The sequence below is a fragment of the Pelodiscus sinensis genome, chromosome 2, assembly GCF_049634645.1.
Source record: "Pelodiscus sinensis isolate JC-2024 chromosome 2, ASM4963464v1, whole genome shotgun sequence".
Classification (NCBI taxonomy): domain Eukaryota; kingdom Metazoa; phylum Chordata; order Testudines; family Trionychidae; genus Pelodiscus; species Pelodiscus sinensis.
This window is the reverse complement of record NC_134712.1, coordinates 82837235-82858265: the sequence shown is the minus strand read 5'-3', so window position 1 is coordinate 82858265 and position 21031 is coordinate 82837235.

The following is a 21031-nucleotide window of genomic DNA, read 5'->3' as shown; positions in this document are numbered from 1 at the left end:
TGCTTTGGTCCAAACTATCCTAAGTAGTTTAGTATCATCTGCAAATTTTGCCACCTCACTGTTTACCTCTTTCTCTAGATCATTTATAAATAAATTGAATAGGATGGGTCCCAAGACAGATTCTTGGGGGACCCCACAAGTCACCTCTCTCCACTCGGAAAACTTACCATTTATTCCTGCTCTTATTTTCCTATCTTTTAACCAGTTATCAATCCATGAAAGGACCTCTTCCCCTCCCCCCCCCCTTATCCCATGACAACTTACTTTACTTAAGAGCTTTTGGTGAGGGACCTTGTCAAAGGCTTTCTGGAAATCTAAATATACTATATCCACTGGATCCCACTTGTCCACATGTTTGTTGACCTCCTCGCAGAACTCTAGTAGATTAGTAAGGCATTATTTCCCTTTACAGAAACCATGTTGACTTTCCCTCAACAAATTACGTTCATCTATGTGTCTGACAATTTTATTCTTTACTATAGTTTCAACTAATTTGCCCAGTATTGACGTTAGACATACCTGTCTATAATTCCCAGCATTACATCTAGAGTCCCTTTTTAAATATTGGCGTTATGTTAGCTATCTTCCAGTCATTAGGTACAGAAGCTGATTTAAAGGATAGGTTACAAACCATAGTTAATAGTTCCGCAATTTCCCATTTGAGTTTTTTCAGAAATCTTGGGTGAATGCCATCTGATCCCGGTGACTTGTTACTCTTAAGTTTATGAATTTGTTTCAAAATCTCCTCTAATAACATCTCAATCGGGGACAATTCCTCAGATTTGTTACCTAAAAAAAATGATTCAGGTTTGTCTTTCCCTGCCCCTTTATATCCATCATGACTGGTGTGGAGATGGTGAATAAGGAAATATTATTCACCCCTTCACATAATACAAGAACAAGGGGTACCCAATGAAATTAATAAGCAGCACATTTAAAACAAACAAAAGGAAGTATTCATTCACACAGTGCAGTCAACCTGTGTCACTTGTTACAGCGGATGTTGTGAAGAGCAGAAGTATTACTGGGCTCAAAAAAGAGTGAGACGTTCATGGGGGATGTGTCCCTCAATAGCTATTGGCTGAGATGGTCAGAGACATAATCCCATGCTCTGGGTGTCCCTAAACCTTTGACTGCCAGAAATGGGGACTGGGTGGCAGGAGATGGATCACTGAACAATTGCCCTGTTTGGTTCATCCCCCTAACATGTCTGGCACTGGCCACTGTCAGAAGATGGACCATGAAGCTGACTCGGGATGGCCCTTTTTATATTCTTAATCCTGTGAGGTCTTTCAGGAACAAAGCAAAGAGGTACTCAGAGACAGTGTTAAAGCAGTGGATGTTGTAAGTGCTCCGATGCTTTCCTGGTCTGGAGCCCTATCACCCCATTCATAACAAAACTGAGGAAAGTTAGAATTATGACTTCAAAGTTACCTAAAGCCAGATTTTGCATTACCACACATGTCAGAAGGAGTAGAATTGCTTTGGGGCATCCCATACTGCAGGTCTGGATATTTAGAGGAGCTGAGATGCTATACCTGTGCTGCTTCTTCCTCCCCAAATCACTGATGGTGAATGCGCAGAGCTATGACCTGCTCCTCCTATATATCAGGCAATAGAGGTGGCTGGATGCATGGCTGGGAGCACAAAGGAGTGTCATTAAGAACTGTCATATTGGTGAATACCAATGGCCAATATAGCCCAGTGGACTGTTTCTGATGTCTTATACTAGCCATTGCTTCAGAAGAAATCAACAGAACAGGACAAATCTGGGTGCATAAACCTTTGTCATCTTTATCTAGACCCAGTTTCTGGCAATTGGAGGTTAAATTATTCTCCTACTGATTTTCCTCTTGAACCAACTGAAATTCCTAGAGGACCTGGCATGATATGCCTATTGGATGTACCTTAAACTTCTCTAGGTTAAACTAAAAGCTGTGGAACCTAAGTTTCACTCAACCAGTTTAGCACATGTTAAATGCACAATGCCAAGTTTGCACTAGATTCTTTAAAATGTACTAGTTACCACAATAGCAAATATATGTTTTCAACAAACCTTTTCCCCCAGTCTAGACAAAGACTTAAAAACCCTTAACAAAGACTAGGATGCCACCACAAAGTTTATTTTTGACAAACAACTACCCTTCCATGGAAAATATGTTTATTCTGGTCTATGACTTCAATGTTAAACTGCAGTCATTTCATTTAATCTTGTGTTTGAAAAGCACCAGGCAAGTGATGTATACAATATTTTAAATGTGACAAAATTTTCCTCGTCTAATGCAGGTATTTATCTCAGCACGCACAATTTGTTAGGTCAGATCTGAATTAGAAACTATTTAAAGCAGATAGCTCATTTATAAAAGTAGACTGAATTTTCATGAAGCATTAACATTCTCTTGCCAAACTTCACACATCTCATTTTCTTTCTGAAGAGAAAAAGCAAACACTGAAATTTCCCTCACCATTTTCCATGGAGTATTCACAACAATAGAATTGAACTGTTTCTAACAATTCCAGAATGCATTTTAAGAAGGGAACCAATGACCATTATTTCTTTTACAGATGAGAAAGTCAAATTCCATACTGAATTTCATGCCAATTTTTTTCTCTTTATTGAGACATGTAAATTCTCTGTGCAAATTGAACTAGTGCAGTTGAAATAAACGGTGAAATAGGACTGAACTGAATTACTTCTGTCCATCTTAAAATGGCTTTTCAATGAATTTTTACTTATGCAACCTTGAATCTTATCGCATTATATTATCACTTCAGCCATGTTCACATACTTGTTAAAATAGTTTAACCAATGTGCAGTAGGTTATGGTAATGAGGATAGTTGAAAGTAGAATGGTCACAATGAAACTCAATAGCTCCCTGAATTTAAATAATTTTTCTCCTAAGTGACAGCCCATTAAATCCCTAAATTGTTTTATTTGCCGTTTGTAAGAGTCTTTGCTTAGTCTTTGGGGCTGACAGACTAATAAAATAGACTCTGGCAAATGTTCAGCTTCTATAAAAAACAGGGCTAATATGACATGCACAGCTTGTGCAATGTGATTTTTTTTTTTTTTTTTGGCTTGGTAGAAAGTGAGACTGTGGAGGATTTTTGCTAAGGGAAGAAAAACAGTTACTACATTTATAAAATGGTTGACAACAACAGCAATAGCAAAAATGTTCTAGATGTTCTTTTTTTAAAAAACCTTTTAATCAAGAACATTTCACTATATTTCAGTACTGGCTGAACTTTAGAAGATGACAAAATGGCTCTTATATTAAATTATATTGTGGGTTGTCTTCCTCACTCATCCTTTTCACATACCTTTTGAGTTGAATTTCACTTTTGTAAAAGCTCCAGCACTCATAGGCTATGTCTCCTAGATTGAGAGCTATAATAAGCATGGAAATATTTCACATTCTTTTATCCCATACCAGTAACACTTAAAGAAGTTTATGGCTTGCAATAATGTTAATTTGGTAACATCAAAATAAGAAGCACAATTTCACTTGTTGTGAAATTAGAAATATTTTTTTCAACTTCCCATCTTCATATCAAGCTTTTCTAATTCACCTGCTGTCTTAGTCAATATTCATTGCTAATCCCAGTAAGAAAGACTTTGGAGATTGCTAAATTGTTCAGTAAAAGAGCCTTTCCAATTCTATTTCACCAAAGTGATAAATTGTTTCTTTGAAGAATCACTAATTCCTAGTTTTGTATCCTGTAATTTTTGTACAGGCCAGAGTACTGCTTTCAATAGGACTTACTTAGGCCTGGTCTACACTACATGGGAAGGTCTAAGTAAGATATGCATCTCCAGGTATATAAATTACATAGCTGAAGTTGACATATCTTACACTGTGTTTCCCCACTCTTCACATGCTCTCATTGGCTTCCCTTACTCCTCATGAGTCGCAGGAGTACTGGCGCCAAATGAGGTACCCTTTGAGTTCAGTCTAGAAGGTCTATGCTATGCCCACTAAATTGAATCCCAGAAGATCAACTGCAGCAGCAGTGATCTTCCATGCAGTGTAGAAGTGCCCTTCTAGTCTACAGTGAGATGGCCAAGCTTTTCAAAAGGAGAATTTCTATGAAGGGATTCTGATTTTCAAAAAATGCTAAGGGTATGTCTTCACTGCCAGGCTAGTTCGGGATACCAGAGGTATCCTGAAATAGCTACCCTGTGTCTTTTGAATATGTATTCTATTGCAAAATATGGCGGACCTGTTATTTCGGCATCCCTCTAAACTTCATTTCACGAGGGCTAGGGATGTCTCAAAATAGTGTGTTATTTCAAAGTCTAGCACTGTGTAGATTTGACAAATTTTGAAATACCCTATTTTGAAATACAATCAAAATAAGATATGCAATTTGCATCACTATTCACATTTCCAAACCTTGACCCAACCTTTTGAAAATTCTAGGAATGCAGTAGGGCCTGACATATACTTTGTGTAACCAAATTGTTTTCACTATGGCTGAGAGGGACAGATCCTCAAGAGATTTTATAGAAGTTAAAATCCTAAATGCCTTTGAGGAGCTGAGCCTCCATGACTATGAAAGGCATTGAGGGAAAAATGTCCATAAATTTTTAAGCACAGCTCCTCATAGACTTCCAGATGAGATGCAATGCCAAAATCAATCAGCCAGTAACTGTGCTAAGTAAATGTCTCATGTTTTTGCTAGTCTATGTAGCACTTTAAAGACTAACAAGATGGTTTATTAGATGATGAGCTTTCGTGGGCCAGACCCACTTCCTCAGATCTGAGGAAGTGGGTCTGGCCCACGAAAGCTCATCATCTAATAAACCATCTTGTTAGTCTTTAAAGTGCGACATAGTCCTATATTTTGTTTCAGCTACACCAGACTAACACGGCTACATTTCTATCACGTTTTTGCTAGTGATATAGAAAGAGAAAAGCTCTAAAGGCAGTGCGATTTACTTATATCCTGCTGTGGATAAATGATCCTTTTTAATTTTTTTATTTTTTTTAAGCAAAACTAAAGAAAACAAAATAGCATTGCAATTTCCCTTACAGGCTAGAGAAGGAATATTTCACTTATTTTGCAAATTATAATAAAGTTTAAGAAACTTGCTTTTTGTGGGAGTAAAAAGCTTTTGCATTGTCCACAAATCCCAGGAATGTTGCAGTAAAATTGAAGCATTGAGTTTTAATAGTTTTATTTTAACCATAGTTCATTTTTAAAAGTTGCAAATCAGAGACCAATCTACATTTGGAAAAGATATTGCAATTTCCTTATTTTAAATTGTAATGCTTATTTGCATGCATTACCTGTAAATAGGGTCCAGTTCTGTTGTTGGATACATAGTGTTCCTTATATCTGAAGGCTGTACTGGGAACACAAATCATAAAAGCTTGTGGGTAGCACACACTGGCTTGATCAGGTATTCAATGTGAGTTCAAACAGTTTCATTTCCTTCACCCATCCCCACCGTAATCCATTTGTCTATATTATGGGTTTGTCTAGACTACATGGCTCCGTCAATGGAGCCATGTAAAATAGTTTACTCAACATAGTCAATGAAGTGGGGATTTAAATAATCCCCACTTCATTAAAATAAAAATGGCCGCCACGCTGTGCCGACAATCAGCTGATCCTGTAAACCTCATTTCACAAGGCATAAGGGATCGGTTGGCAAAGGCTTTCCTTGTCAACCGATCCCCGTCTTGAATGCCGGTTTGTTCTGAAAAACAGCTGAGCCAGCACAATGCAGTGGCCATCTTTATTCAAATGAAGAGGGGATTATTTAAATCCCCTCTTCATTGATTATGTCGGTATGTCTAATTTACGTGCCTCTGTCGGCAGAGGCGTGTAGTCTAGACATACCCAGAGGGTGGAATTTCTATAGTACGCATTTCCTGTGGCTCTATCCCGAACTGCTTTTTGATACATTTTTTTCAGTTTCCTCTATTCCACAGTTCTTATCTTCCTCAACCTCTTCTCTTTCCTACCTCCTCTTTGCCAGCTTTCTTACATCTGCTGTCCTTCTGATTCAACTCTTCTGTACTTGTCATTGGACCAACTTTCTAAAATATTTGGCACCCTGTATTGTTCTTATACATGTGCAAGGAAGATGTTGGATGGTACCACATTGAACACCCACTTTCCATTGATGTAAATGACTGCACAAACCACAAAGCAACAAAGAATCAGGCCCTTTATCCTATTTACCACTGTTTCTTTGGCTCTGTCTGAGCATTTTGTAAAGCTCCTGCCCTTGCAGCAGGTGTATTTAGCAGAGGAGCTTTTTAAGAAGAACTACTCTAAGTCATCACAGGCCCTCTTTTTTCCCTAGGCCAGCCTGCCACAATTAAGGATGTTAAGAGGTAGATAATTGGCTGATACAATTTGTTTTGACGATATGATCAGTCGATAAGGGAAGGTGCTCTGTCCTGGCTCACACCAGTCCAGGAGCTATCCCTGCTGTGGCTCTGTGGTTTAAATGTAATCGGAGCAGAGTGTGCAGGCAGCCTGGCTCCTACTACTTATAAACTACAGAGCTACAGCGGAGGTAGGTCCCCAACCCAGTGCAAGCTGGGACCGAGCAAGCCTTTGCACCAGGTCCAGCAGCCCGTGTCCACAACAGCCAGGGCTGGCCACAAACAGAGGCTTCTCTGGCAGCAGCCCCTGCAGACAGGGGCTGCTCTGTGGGATGTGGAGCAGCCTCTGCTCTCAGTCAGCCTGGGCCCATAGTGGACAGAGGCTGCTTCACAGCAGCCTCCCCTTCCTCTCCCCCCACACCCCACTGCTGCCTCTAAGGGGTGGGGGGGGGGGGAAAGCAGGCAGCACTGCAGAGATGGTGGTGCTAGGGGAAGCTGGCTTTTAAGCCAGCTCCCCTCAGAACCAGCTCTTGCTTCTCCCTCTCACTCCCTTCCCTGTTGCCTCACATCCCTAGTCACAATGTTAAATTTAATACAATTAATTGACTGGTCCGGGGGAGTAGAAGGCTTGTATGGATGTGTGCATCTACACACACACTATTCATTTTATTTAGTTGCTCATTCCATTACTTTTAAGAGTTCTTGGCCTTTTCTAGCATCTACAATTTTGTACTGGACAGTCCCAGACACTGAAGTCAGACATTAGGAGGTAAACAAAGCATCCTTTCCCAGCTACTGAAAATAGAGACTCTCGTGATTGCTCAAGCAAAAGCAGCAGGTATCCTTAGACTGCTCTTTGAATGTTCTGTGCTGCATGTTCTGTCTCTCCTCCAGTCAAGCTATCCAACATGCCCAGCTAAAATATTGTTCCTTTCCTATTGCTTCAAATTTGTCACCCCTTTCACTTTTAATTCCCCTACTTACAATTTCAGTGACTCTCCCATATGAAAACAAATCAAACTTCTCTTCCTTAATTTTGCATCTCTGACACATTAACATCTCGTTCTTAGTTTCCTCCCATCCCATCTCATTCTGCTTTTTCTTATAATTTATTATTATTGCTGTTCTCGTAGCCCCTAAAACCCCCAATCAAGATTTAGTGCTCCACTGTTGCTAGGTATTGTACACACAAGTAATAAAGATAATTCATTCTCTAGCCAGTTTACAGTCCTGCTCTCATCTTCTGACAACACTGCTTGACCTATGGCTACACAAGAGACCTTCAACAGCACAGCTGTTCCTGTTGGAGAGATCTGTCCCAACCGTACGGGGCTGTCCACACTACCATATAAGCTAGTGAAATTTATGTCACTCGGGGTATGTCTACACTACAGCACTAATTCAAACTAACTTAGTTAATTTGAATTAGCGCATCTAGACTTAAAAACTCATTCGAATTAACGTTTTGCTAATTCAAACTAGCGTGTTCACACCGATTGGACGCTGGGGTGCATTTAAGGGCAGCTGAAACCGGTTCCGGCAGGGCATCAGGTCAGTAGTTGCTTTGCGTGGCTGCTGTCTCAGGATATCTGAGGCTCGTGCCCCCTGGACAGCCGGTTCTCAGCTTTTCCGCTTGCTTGCCTACCTCGCCAAGGGTCAGCAAAGCATTTTTCTCTGCGCCTGCCTGTGTCGGTGGTTCCCTTTAGGGACGCCGCCACAGTTGGCAACATGGAGCCAGAGCTCGCCCTGGGCTTTCTGGTGCAGTTTTTGGACTTGCTGCTGCAAGCCTGCCAGCAATGGGTGGAGGCTGCCTTGCACCACCTGGTGCACATCAGCCCCCTGCCTCTCTCCCTGGGCGCCATGGAGGAGCCACAGCAGCACCCGGACACCAGCGGGCCCCGCCACATCTGGCGACTGGACACCAGCAGCGACTGGTGTGACCGCATCGTCCTGGAGCGCTGGGGAGACAGACAGTGGACCCAGAACTTCAGGATGAAGAGGGACACCTTCCTGGAGCTATGCGAGTGGCTCGCCCCTGCTCTGCAGCGACGGGACACTCGCATGAGGCCCGCCATCCCCCTCCAGAAGCATGTGGCCATCGCCCTCTGGAAGCTCTCCACGCCGGACAGCTACCAATCCATCGGGAACCAGTTCGGAGTGGGGAGATCCACCGTCGGAGCAGTGCTCATGCAGGTACGGCACTCACCAGCCACTGGGCTGGGAGGGAGGGGGCTGCAAGGAGGGGATGGGCTGCCCCAGGGAAAATGGGGGGGAGGAGGAGGTGAAAGTGCCCCAAACTGGAGGGTTCGGTCTGTCCCAGCCGTACTACACGCCACCCGGGGGGGTTGCTTCTGGGAGTGGGGCACGCGGCAGTGCCAGGGAATGAACACTCCCAGCCACCTGGGCACCCCAGTGTTTCGCAGTTTGCTGTGTCTCTCTGCAGGTGGTCAAGGCCATCAACAGGGTGCTGCTCAACAGGGGGGTCCACCCCGCTGACCCAGACGCCGTCATCCAGGGGTTCGGTGCCTTCAGCTTCCCCAACTGCGGCGGGGGGGCCATCAACGGGATGCACATCCCCATCCATGCCACGGAACATCAGGCCTCCCAGTACATCAACAGGAAGGGGTACTTCTCCGTGCTCCTGTAGGCTGTGTGTGACCACTGGGGCCAGTTCACGGACATTAATGTGGGCTGGTCCGGCAAGGCACACAATGCCAGGGTGTTCCGCAACTCCTCTGTCTGCCAGAGGCTGCAGGCCGGGATCTTCTTCCCCGACCGCATCCCCCACGGGCCCGTGTGCCTGGTGGGGGATGCAGCCTACCCCCTACAACTCTGGCTCATGAAGCCGTACATGGGGCACCTCAACCCCTCCCACCAGGCCTTCAATGCCAGGCTCACCAGGGCCCACATTGTGGTGGAGGGGGCCTTTGGACAATTTAAAGCACATTTTAGGTGTCTCTTCACCCGCCTCAACCTTGCCAAGCTCAATATCCCTCCTGTGGTGGCAGCACGTTGTGTGCTGCACAATTTGTACGAGCGGAAGGGGGAGGCTTTCCTGCCAACCTGGATGGCTGAGGCTGTGCACATGCCTAGCCAGTATGCTCAGCCCTGCACTACCACCATCTGGGAGGCCCAGCGGGGGGCCATCCAGATCCGGGAAGCCCTGTGGGAGAGCTTCCAAGTGGAGGAGGAGGACTGAACTCTCCCTGCATGCCCCACTGGGGCCTTCTTCCACCCTCCCCTCCTTCCCCCTCCCTAACCCCCCTTCCTAATGTCAAATAAACACACCTGTTTTGACAACCAAAATCTCTTTTATTTTACATAACTGGGGTTACATAACATAACTCTTTTATTTTACATAACTGAGGGATAAATGAGGATGGGAGAAGAGAGGGGGAAACCTGGGAGGAGGGAGCTAGAAGGGGGAGGAAGGGAAGGGAAAGCTCAGGCTTGGGGGTCCTGCTGGCTCTCTCGTCTCGCAGCACTGTGGGTGCGGGGGCGTCGGGGGGAGTGGGTGTGGAGGGTGGGGCAGGAGGCACAGGGGGTGTGGAGGAAGTGGGAGGGGGAGCAGGGGTGGGAGGAGGAGCGAGAGCTGGGATGGCTGCAGGGGCCGGAGCAGGAGGAGGCAGGAACCTGTCCACCAACGTCTGGAGGTGGCCTCTGAGGGCATGGCCCTGCTCCTCCAGTGCCTCCAAACTCTGCTGCTGCAGCAACAGGTCCTCCCGGACCCAGTGGTCTTTGGTGCAGAGCTGGTGCTCTAGGAGCCACAGGTGCTACCGCTGGTACTCCTCCTGGTTCCTGGTGCACCTGCTGGCCTGGGTGCGGGTGGCTGTTGCAGGTGAGGTGGTGCGCCCTGCAGTCCCAGGTGCTGCGGCTGTGGTGAAACAAGAGCAGTGGTCAATTCTCCCTGGGGACAAGGTGAAACCCAGCCCCCCTCTGCAACGCCAGAGCCTCTGCATGACACCCAGCTGCTGCTCCATGGTGGGTAAGGCCCAGGTGCATGGTCCCTGGGCTCCCTCTCCCCCCACCCCACTGCCCATAAACATAAGGAGAGCATGATGGCACTCACATGCGGAGCCCTCCTCGACCACAGATGACACAGCCGATGTGCTCTGTGGGATGCCTCGGGGGTCCTGGGTCCTGGGCAGGCTCCCTGCAGGCTCCTGGCTCTCGGCGTCCTCCTCCTCCATATCAGGGATGGGTCCCTCTGCCCAGGGGTCGATCACCACCCGGGGGGCATGGATGGCGTGAGCCCCCAGGATGCGGTCCAGGGCCTCACAGTGGGGGCAGGTCTCCGGGTTGGCCCCTGGCCGGCAGGCCCTGGAGTAGGCCTGCCGCAGGTCTTTAATTTTGCAGCGAACCTGCTCCCAGGTCCGCATGTGGCCTCTGGTGGCCAGGCTGGCAGCCATGCAGCTGTAGACGGCCTCGTTCCTGTGGCTAGTGCAGAGATTGTGGATGTTGGAGGCTTCCCCCCAAACCTCGATGAGGTCCATGATCTCCACACTTGACCAGGCGGGCGCCCACCTATTGCGGCCCCAGGCAGACTCCTGGGAGCCGTCAGTCTGGTCCCAGGAAGAGGGGGAGGGCTGGGTAGCAGCGGGTGGCTAGCTCATCCCGTGCCAGGTGCAGGGTCTTCTGGCTGGGTGCTGGCAGGCTTGCAACTGGCACAAGCAGTGTAGCCAGACCGTGATCCTTTAAGGGCTCCGGGGCCGGGAGGGGGGCAGAAGAGTTTCCCTGGTGTTGGCCAGAGTGGCCACCAGGGCAAGCTGGGAAGGGCTAGCCTCCCACTAGTTTGAATTAAGTGGCTACACAGCCCTTAATTCGAACTACTTAATTCGAACTAGGAGTTAGTCCTCGTAGAATGAGGTTTACCTAGTTCGAATTAAGCGCTCCACTAGTTCGAATTAAGTTCAAACTAGCGGTTTGTATGTGTAGCGCCTATTAATGTTAATTCGAACTAACAGCTGTTAGTTCAAATTAACTTTGTAGTGTAGACATACCCTCAGAGGTGTGGGGGAGTTTTCCTCATCCTTGAGCAACATAAATCTTGCCAACGTAAGTGGTAGATCTGGTCTTACTCTTTGAATCATCCCACATGAAACTTCATGCCTATTTTCATCATATAACTTCCCTTTCAAAGATTCACTTCCTCTCAAATCTCACTTCTGCTTCTTTCCACTGCTGACATGCATGCGTGCACTAGCTCTAACCCCTTCCCCCCACTTGCCATAATGAATATTATTTTTAAAATAATTGGGATTTTTGTTACATCGGGTCGTCATGCAGGGATTATGTCTTTCTTGTAATGTTTACGTGTCATGCTAATTTTATTACACTATATCAATATTTAATAGAGTTGGTTGAAATATTTTGCATATTTTTTTTCTTAAAAATATATGTTGGCCAGCCCTAATATTCAAATTTTCAAGTTGCTTATTAAAGATTACATTATCCATTACCAATGCCACACACTGAACTACCACGTGGGAAACAATTGTAGGTGCAAGGTTCTGGACAGGTTTAGGACAAAAAAGGAGAGTATATATAAGGATAGACTCCTCCTCCCCTGGATACTCAGCTTCCCATTGGACAGCTAGACTACATCAACACTACACAATTATTTTGTAATAAGCTATTGCAGAGTAGTTTTTCCAAAATAGCTTATTTTGAAATAGAATGTCTACACTGCAGGGAAGTCTCAAAATTAGTCTGAGATAGGCTTCCCTAATTTAGATGTGCTATCTTGATTTAGAGCCCCAGGAGGAATAACTCAGAATGGCCCTGGTGAGGGGCTATTTTGAAATAGCAGAAGTGGAGCATCTACACACATGTTATTTCAATATAGCTATTTCAGAAAATGCCTTATTCTTCGTAGAATGAGATTTACAGAAGTCGGAATAAGCTGTCCATTATTTCAAAATTATTTTGAAATAACGAAATTGCTCTTGAGATGCTCGCAGTTATTTTGGAATAATGGCCATTATTCTGAAATTACTTTGCTGTGAACCAGTTGGTTCTTGCTTCCCACATTTATTTAAAACCTGGGCTGAGGTTTCTTAGGGTAGGTCTAAACTGTGCTCTATTTTCGAAAGACAATATGCAAATTCTGTGGGAATTTGCATATCTTCTTCCGAGCTCACTTTTGAAAGCGGATCTTTCGAAAGTGAAAGTCGTCTGAATATAGTTTTTGGGGGGAAAAAACCCTTTTCTGAAAAAAACCCACATAAACCTTATTTTTTTAAGGAAGGGCAGTTTTTTCAAAAAAGGATTTTTTTTCCTGAAAAAAAACACATCCAGACTACTTTCACTTTCGAAAGATCCACTTTCAAAAGTGAGATCAGAAGAAGATATGCAAATTCTTACAGAATTTGCATATCCTCTTTTGAAAATGGAGTGTAGTCTATACATAGCCTTTAGCCATTTGCCTCATTTTTATCTGAACCCATCCTCTCTTCCTATATGATATAGGAACTCTGTTTTAGGTTGCTTTTGTTCCTCTTTAAGGGCTCAGTAGGAATTTTTCCCACTGGGCCTAGTGGTATATTTTCCTTCCTTATCATGGAGACATGGGTTAAGCAAGTATAGGATTTAGGAACTGAATATGAGGAATTGTATTAACTGGTATTTTATTGCAACTTACAGCCAGTGTCCCCTGCAGCTAAAATACCAAAAGACCAGCAACCAGAAGATAAGAGACATGGGATTTTCTTCATGCTATGGAAAAATGTAGACCTGAGCTTTTGCAAACCAGAGTCTCTCTTTGGTACCTTCACTATGGGGAAGGTGAGAGGATACAGCAAAGCAAGCTGAATCCTTGGGATGGACATTGGAACATCTACACTGAGCTTTATGGGCTTTATGATAGATGCCTGAAAACACCACACCGGACAATCACCTACTTAAATGCCCAGTATGGAGAGAAGGGCAAATAGCTCATTTCTCCTGTTATATTTCAATAAAATGGCAGTCTTCCATTTAAAATCCATTCTTGTTCTGTCCTCATTCTCTTTCACATCCTGGTCAATGCTAGACGTTAACCAGCTCCATCAAGTGACACCTGCTGCTTTTTGTTTGTTTTGATTTTTTTTAAATGACTTCTGTGTGAGCCTAATGGTAGTAAATTCTGAAAATCTTTTAGCACTGAGATCAAGTCATAACTTTCGAATTTTCTTCCATGTGAGAATACAAATACATATCTATGTGAAAGCACATTAGTAAGAGAAATCACTATCACTATACCATTTGCATTCCAAGTGCACTGGTAAGGTGTCCGTATAAGACTCTTAAGCTACACATGGAAATGAAATAAAACTAATATCAAGCAAAGAAATACAATTGTACTTGCTCAACACTACCCATCTCCTTGTAATACACCATTTTCTTTTCCTCCATGTGATTTTAAGAAACATTTGGAAAATGTATTTATGAATTACTTATCTGTGTTGCAGCTATTAATTTAGAGGACTCACCCTTCAGTATAAAAAGTAGATTAAAACACAAGCCATTTCATGGTCTGTAAAGTGTGTCAATAAAAAAGAAATAATGTTTGTATAGTTTGGTAAGGCATGCTGACCTCTTCTTAGAACACAGCAAATTCTTTTTGTGAAAAAGAAATTTCATTCCTGGATCCTTTTAGCCTCACAGCAGTATTTTCTTAATATAGCACGAAAGAGGTGAAAATATCTGTATTGAGCTGCATATCTTCTTCTCATTACAAGCTACTGAATAGATTTAAGAAACTGAGCAGGCAAAGAATCCAACCAAGTCTGGCTGAAAGATCAGTTATGTCAGTTCTGGCATCTCTTTCGGAGGAATTGTATTTTCCTTCTGCAGTACCGTGATAGGGTAGAGTAGCTTTAGAAGTTTTAGCTACTATATGTCTACTTTATATTATGCTGAGTTCACAGCTGCTTTGAAGTGTCAAACGCTACTCGAGATATTTCAGCGATCTATAAGCCTCGTTCTTTCACAGATGATTCAAGACAAGACTATGAGAGAGTGAACTTCTGCAAGATTACATCCATTGCTCTATTAAGTGGCAAAAATCTCCTAGTCATTCCAGCCTTTGAAAATGATAATCTAAACTGAGTGATTGTGCTCATAATTTTTGTTTGATTGGGTGGCTGACACACAGAATCTATCTTCATTGATGCCAAATGACTGTGACTATAAGAAATTAAAGCAAATCATACAAAAGAACCTACAAATGTGTACCTAAAATAGAAAAAAGCAGCATATGTGATGCAGAATGAAGTATTATATGCAGTTAATCATTTTCCTTCACACATTTGTTCTATTCCATGTAATAACTTACTGTAATCTAAAAATTAGCTAATTAAGAATGTAGTTTTTGTATTCCTTTAATTTTAGAGGGACTTTTAGAATTAGAATTCTTAAACCAAACCTATTAACTGTGAAAAAGCTGCTAATTAAAGATAACACATAAAACAATCACAAGCTGTACTGACTATGATTACAGCCACCAATGTTCTGAATAACCTTAAATAAATTCAGCTGCTGATGAGAACATACATTGCTTCTTCTTTGATATTGTAGATATTTCCATGTCAGGTTAACACCTATCCATTATTTTAAAATATCATAGTCCCATTGGTTTAATACTTGGCAACCAGCCCAAACAAAATCACATTCCTTTTCATATTTTGGCTGTCACTTCCCATAATGATGTAGAAATTCATGTTATGCATCATAATATAAGCATATGTGATACATTATGTAACAAAAATGTGCACTCTACCAGCAAATGATGCACGGTGATCCCAGTCTATAATTTGTTTTCCGTTTATATTGTTTATTTAAACTGCTGGTCTTCCAAGGAACTGTGATTATAGCTAACCTAGCTCCTTCACCTGTATATTTCAAATTACTATTCATTTTCTTTACTATCCTCCTCATCATTAATTTTCCTCATTAATGTATATAGCAGTACATGATGAAAGGAAGCCAGCTAATATGCCAGGCATAAAACCTGAAGAGCTCTGTATAAGCTCAAAAGCTTGTCTCTCTCTCTCTAACAAAAGTTGGTCCAATAAAAAGATATTACCTCACACATCTTATCCCCCAGGCACAAAAAACTAATTTATTTAATTTTTGAAACATACTGCATCAAACAGTTTGGGAGAATTTCAGAATATTGAATTAACTGATTCAAATCCAAACTAGTTTATATATCTCAAAGGTCTGGCCAATCCAATTATGTTCAATTTCCCCATCTTGGTGTATGCAGAAAAACTTATTTTCTTGGCATCAAATTACATGCCAGTTTAGGGATGCTAGCTATATCCAGTCTCATCTTCAGGAAAATCTCTAATCACATGAACAGGTGCTCATTGAGAAATAGATTCAAATGGATCCTCTGTATAACTCAACTAAAGTTGATTATGTTTACCAAGGCTGAATTTGTTCCAGGGAGTTAATTGCTGATACCTCAAGCCACATATTCAAGAGGACTTGCATGCCATGTGATCTCAGTAGAATCAACAGCAATGAAACTGATCCAAAGCATTGATTGGAATCAAAGAGGTGGTGGATATATACATTAACTAGTGTCTTATGAACAGCAAACTAAGATATATTTAAAGTGTTAACAGCCTTCATACTTCACGATGTGGTTGCCAGAAGGAACTTCTTAGGATGAGAACAAGTACTATTAAGCCATTTCTTTTCTGGGTCTTTTAGGATTTTTTCAAGGTGTTTTGGTGAGTGATGGATTACTAACCTGTCTGGCCTGCAGGTGGTTTTATTTACAGATGATATTTACACTTCTAATTTGCTGCAGATATAACACAGAGAAACCTAAGTATTCTTTTTAATGACAAAGACATTCTCATATGAAGAACATTTTTCTCCCCTTTAAAAAGAAACATTGGGCCTTATCTCATTTACAGTAAGGCATTGCTTTGGTGACCTTGAGATAATGTAACTGTTTTGTTATGCTGCCAGAGGTGTGAAGAGGCCTTACTGTTAAAAATAATGGGACTTGATTCTCAATAATAACATTAGGAGAGCATTAAAAAGCCACTTCTGGATTAATAAATGAGAAAAATTAAACATATTTATGTTTGCAATGTATCACATACCTCCTAGATACAGGATCTTATGATTAAAAGTTCAGCTTATTAGTTTTCTCCAGTATTAAATACTCACCCACTCACCTCAGTTCTATTTTTACTATAATTATTCTTCGCAATATATACCAGTTTGGGTGAACTCTGGTTTTCAGTCCAAAAACCACTGGTATGACCTCATTAAAAATATGGCAGCAGAGGATAAATTGGCAGAGAACTGTTACAAATTGAAAATGACTAAATTCCCCAGTTTATCCAACTACTGTGATAACCAGAATGAAATGGAAAATAAAATGGCTGCTCACTATGCTGACCAGTGTCACCTTAGTTTAGCAAAAGTGTATCAGTATGGGTTGGGTCTTTACTACACGTGGCTACAGGAGAGTATCCTCAGTAATTACTCTATTTATTCAGATACAAGGGAGTGAACAGTAACTAAACACATCAGCCATTCTATTGCACCTGATTTGCTCAAACAAGTACTTACAACCTGTATGGATAGGCACAGATAGAATATTTATTTTGCATATACAACTAAAATTCACAACAGAAACAAAAATGTTACTTGGTATAAGGGCTGTGTCTTGATAGATAAATATTTCCTCAAGAGTATCCAAGTCACTTCTATTTACATAAAGCAGTGGTGGCCAACCCATTTAAAAAATAGAGCCAAAACAGCAGCAGAAAAATTAAAAAGCCCTATTTCGAACTATCTGTTATTCCTCCTGCAATGAGATTTAACAAGTAGTTCAAAATAGGGCTTTATTTCGAACACCCATTTCACTGCTGCGTGTAGATGCAGGCAATTATTCTGGGCTTGTAAATTTCAAAAAATGGCACCCGGCCAGGAAGATGCAAATCAAGTGTGGGATATTTAAATCCCGGGCTTGATTTGCAATTCCGAATGCCTACATTGGCAGCCCTATTCCGAAATAGGCTGCAAGTTTAGACATATCCTTTCAGAATCCTTGCTTCCCAAAAGAGAGTTCCCCATCATAGAAGTATGGCCTACCTTCTTTGTTCCAGATGTATACATTTACCCATATTAAAAAGCAGATTATTTGCTTGCACCTAATTTACCATGCAATCTAGATTTCCCTGATCACTGATCTGTCCTCTCTATTATTTATTACTCCCCCTCATTTGTGTGTCATCTGCAAACTTTACCACACATGGTTTTATGTTTGCTTCCAAGTCATTAGGAAAACTAACATAGGGACAAAATTTGAACTTTGCAGGATCGTTTTAATAACATATCTATTTGATGATGGTTTTCATTTACAGTTACATTTTGAGATCTAATAGTTGGCTGATGTTTGATGCATTTAATGTGTGCCATGTTAATTTTATACCTTTCTAGTTTGTTTAAGCAAAATGCTGCCAAGTCAAACAACTCACAGAAATGTATTACATCAGCAGTATTACTATTTTTGTCAACCAAAATTGTAATATCAAAACAAAAGCTCAGAAGTTAGATAGGATCTACTTTTCATAAACAAAGGCAATTTGGCATTAATTATATTGAAGTCCTCTAAAGCTCCCACATCAGATTGCTCCATTATCTTGACCAGGGTTGACGTCAGACTGATAAGCCTATAATTATCCAGGTCATCTAATTTACTGATTTTTAAATATTGGCATAGCTTCAGTTTTCTTCCGGTCTTTTGGAACTTTCCCAATTTTCCGAGATTTATAGGGAAAAAAAGGTCAACATTAATTTTTCAGTGAGCTCTTCAGCTAGCTCTTTTAAACTTCCTGCTGATTCTAAAATGTCTAACTTTAGTAGTTCTTTAACATTCTCCTAAGATACCAATAGAACAGAAGGAGTATTATCATATAATCTGTCATCCTCATAGTTCCCACGTGCTACACTAAAATACAAAACAGAAATATTTACTGGACACCTCTGCCATTTCTGATTTATTATAAATAATTTTTCAACCTCTATCTCCAATATCACGTTCAGACTATTTTTGTTCCTAAAATTCTTGAAAATGCCTTATCCCTGCTAGCTGTAGATTTCTCGTGTCCCTTTGCTTCCCTTATCTATTTTATACACCTCCCCTTTCTTCCATTTCTTTACATCCATCCAGATTTTTTATAGATACCTTTATTTCCTCTGTAAGCCAGGTCAGTTTTTTTAACCAACATATCCTTCCTCAATAGTGTTTCTGGGGGTATCTAGTAAACTATTCTTAAACAATTCCCAGTTATCAATCACATTTTTCTGATTAAATCCTTCCTTCCAGCTGATCTAGCTTGTAATTGTTTTCAGGTTTGCCCTTTAAAGGCACCAAATATAAATGCTACTGATCTAGACTTTTTCAGTTTATACATCATAAATATGATGATCACTTTATGAGCTCTAATACAGAATTGCTTCATATTGAATACATTTTGAGTCAGAAAATGGTCATTTATAATATTTCAAAATTCCAAATATGTTTTACTTCTGGCAGCATGAGACCTCTACCATACGTCAATAAAATTAATTCCTCCCATCACACAGTTTCCCCTTCCTCTGCATATTATCTACAGGCATGAAAAGAGCAAGTCAACTTATTCTCAAGTGTGATTTTGTGGTCTGTAGCAGACACCGACTGATATTCCATTTTGTGCTTTATCTCTAAGGACACTGAACTATAAGCATTCAAGACCATTTTCTTCTGAATTATCAATGACTCGGAAACAGGTAATGCCATTTTTGACAGAGTGCCACTCCTCCTCTTCTTTTGCCCACCCAACACTTCCTAATTAGGTTATAACAGGTTTTTTTTTTTACATTCCAGTTATTGGATTCATCCCACCCAGTTTCTGTAATACCAACCAGATCAAGTTTATGCTCATAAACAAGCGATTCCAATTCCTCTTGTTTGTTACTCGGTCTTCTAACATTGGTATATAGCTGGGGTGGGGAATCTTTTTTGGATGGGGGCCACACACAAATGAGAAGCAAAAAACCGAATGCCAACCCTCACAGTTGTGGCCCCCAGCTGAGAAAGAGAAGGGCACTCTCCACATTCCCCTCACACACCAGAGTCTAGGGGGGCTTGGCTAGTAGATTTTGCATGCTCCAGCTCCGCAGTGGAGTGGGGGGGGAGGGGATTGGAGTGCCAATGCAGGCTCTCCAATGCTGGGGTTGGAGGGAGCACTGAGCCTTGGGTGCCAGATTCAGGCAAGCCAGGGGCCACATCCAGCCCCCAGGCCTGAGGTTCCCCACCCCTGGTATACATGCAATTAAAATATTTCTTCTCAGAAGGGGGAGGATCAAATATTGCACTGCATTCTCTTGTCTTTTATTGCTCAGAACAGCAGATTGCCATTTAAATAAAAAGCTATTCAGCACACAGTATGTTGGGGCAACATTGGAAAATAAAAATTTTCTAGCTGCTTCTAATATCAGATCAGACAAATATGGGCCAAATTCTCTACTTTCATTGGCAAAACACCACATAGCTCAGTGCAATTACACCAGATTAAAGGAGAGGAGAATTTATTTAAAGAGATCAACAGATTGATGCTTCTGACTGAAAATTTGTACTGATAATTTTGTAAGAAATATCTCAGACTATTACAATTTAATAATAGTAATAATAATGGGATGGTCTAGACAGTACTGGGTCCTGTCATGAGGGCAGGGAACTGGACTCGATGACCTTTCAAGGTCTTTCCAGTCCTAATATTCAATGATAATGTAGAAGGAGTAAAGGGATTTATTTGTTTTCTCAATTTATGTTGTGTATTTGACAGAATCTAAGATTCCTTTTTAAAACTAACACTTTTCAAATATGAACCAATGCACTAATGTTGCCTTTCTTTGTCTGAAGACAGCCTGAAATAATGTCTCTTAGGTATAAGCAGTTCCCATTCTTCTCCCTGTGGCCTTATCTAAAACCCTTAATTCTCATAAATAAAATGTCAGCATTATTAAATATTTTGCTGCCAAATAAGTTAGCAGAAACATCCAGCTGATGTGTTTCTTTTACAATCCCCAAATCACATTTTTCTGGGTACCAAAAATCACCACCCATCCCCTTCCCAGGTGCCAAAACTTTCGTATTTCCTCTTGACAAGCCCTCCACTCAAAATACATGATATATTGACAACTGAACAGGAGGGTCAAAGCAAATAAACAATTTAATATCAAAATGAATAGTGTTACAATTTGTTGATCTGAAGAAGTAGGTCTGCCCCACGAAAGCGCATCACATAATAAATTATCATGTTAGTCTTTAAAACGCTACATGACTGCTTTTTTTTGTTTTACCAAGATCAGAGTAACACGGCTACCTCTCTGTTAATTTGCTGATTGTAACACCCATTTTCATATGGAATTTGATAAAACTTCTATCATAGAATTTTCAGTCTGTTGAACCATAATGCTACAGAAACCAGAAAGAATTTTCCTTAATACCACAGAAATATGCAGAAGAATTTCAGTCCAGTGATGCTATTTTGGTTAGGAACAGAAGATATTACTTTAGTGTGTCTGATAGTACAAAAATATGGTGGCTGTTCTAATGTCATAGAGTGCATCTACACTTCACCTGTAGCTCAAAATAAGCTATGCAAATTGCATAGCTTATTTCAAGTCAATTTTG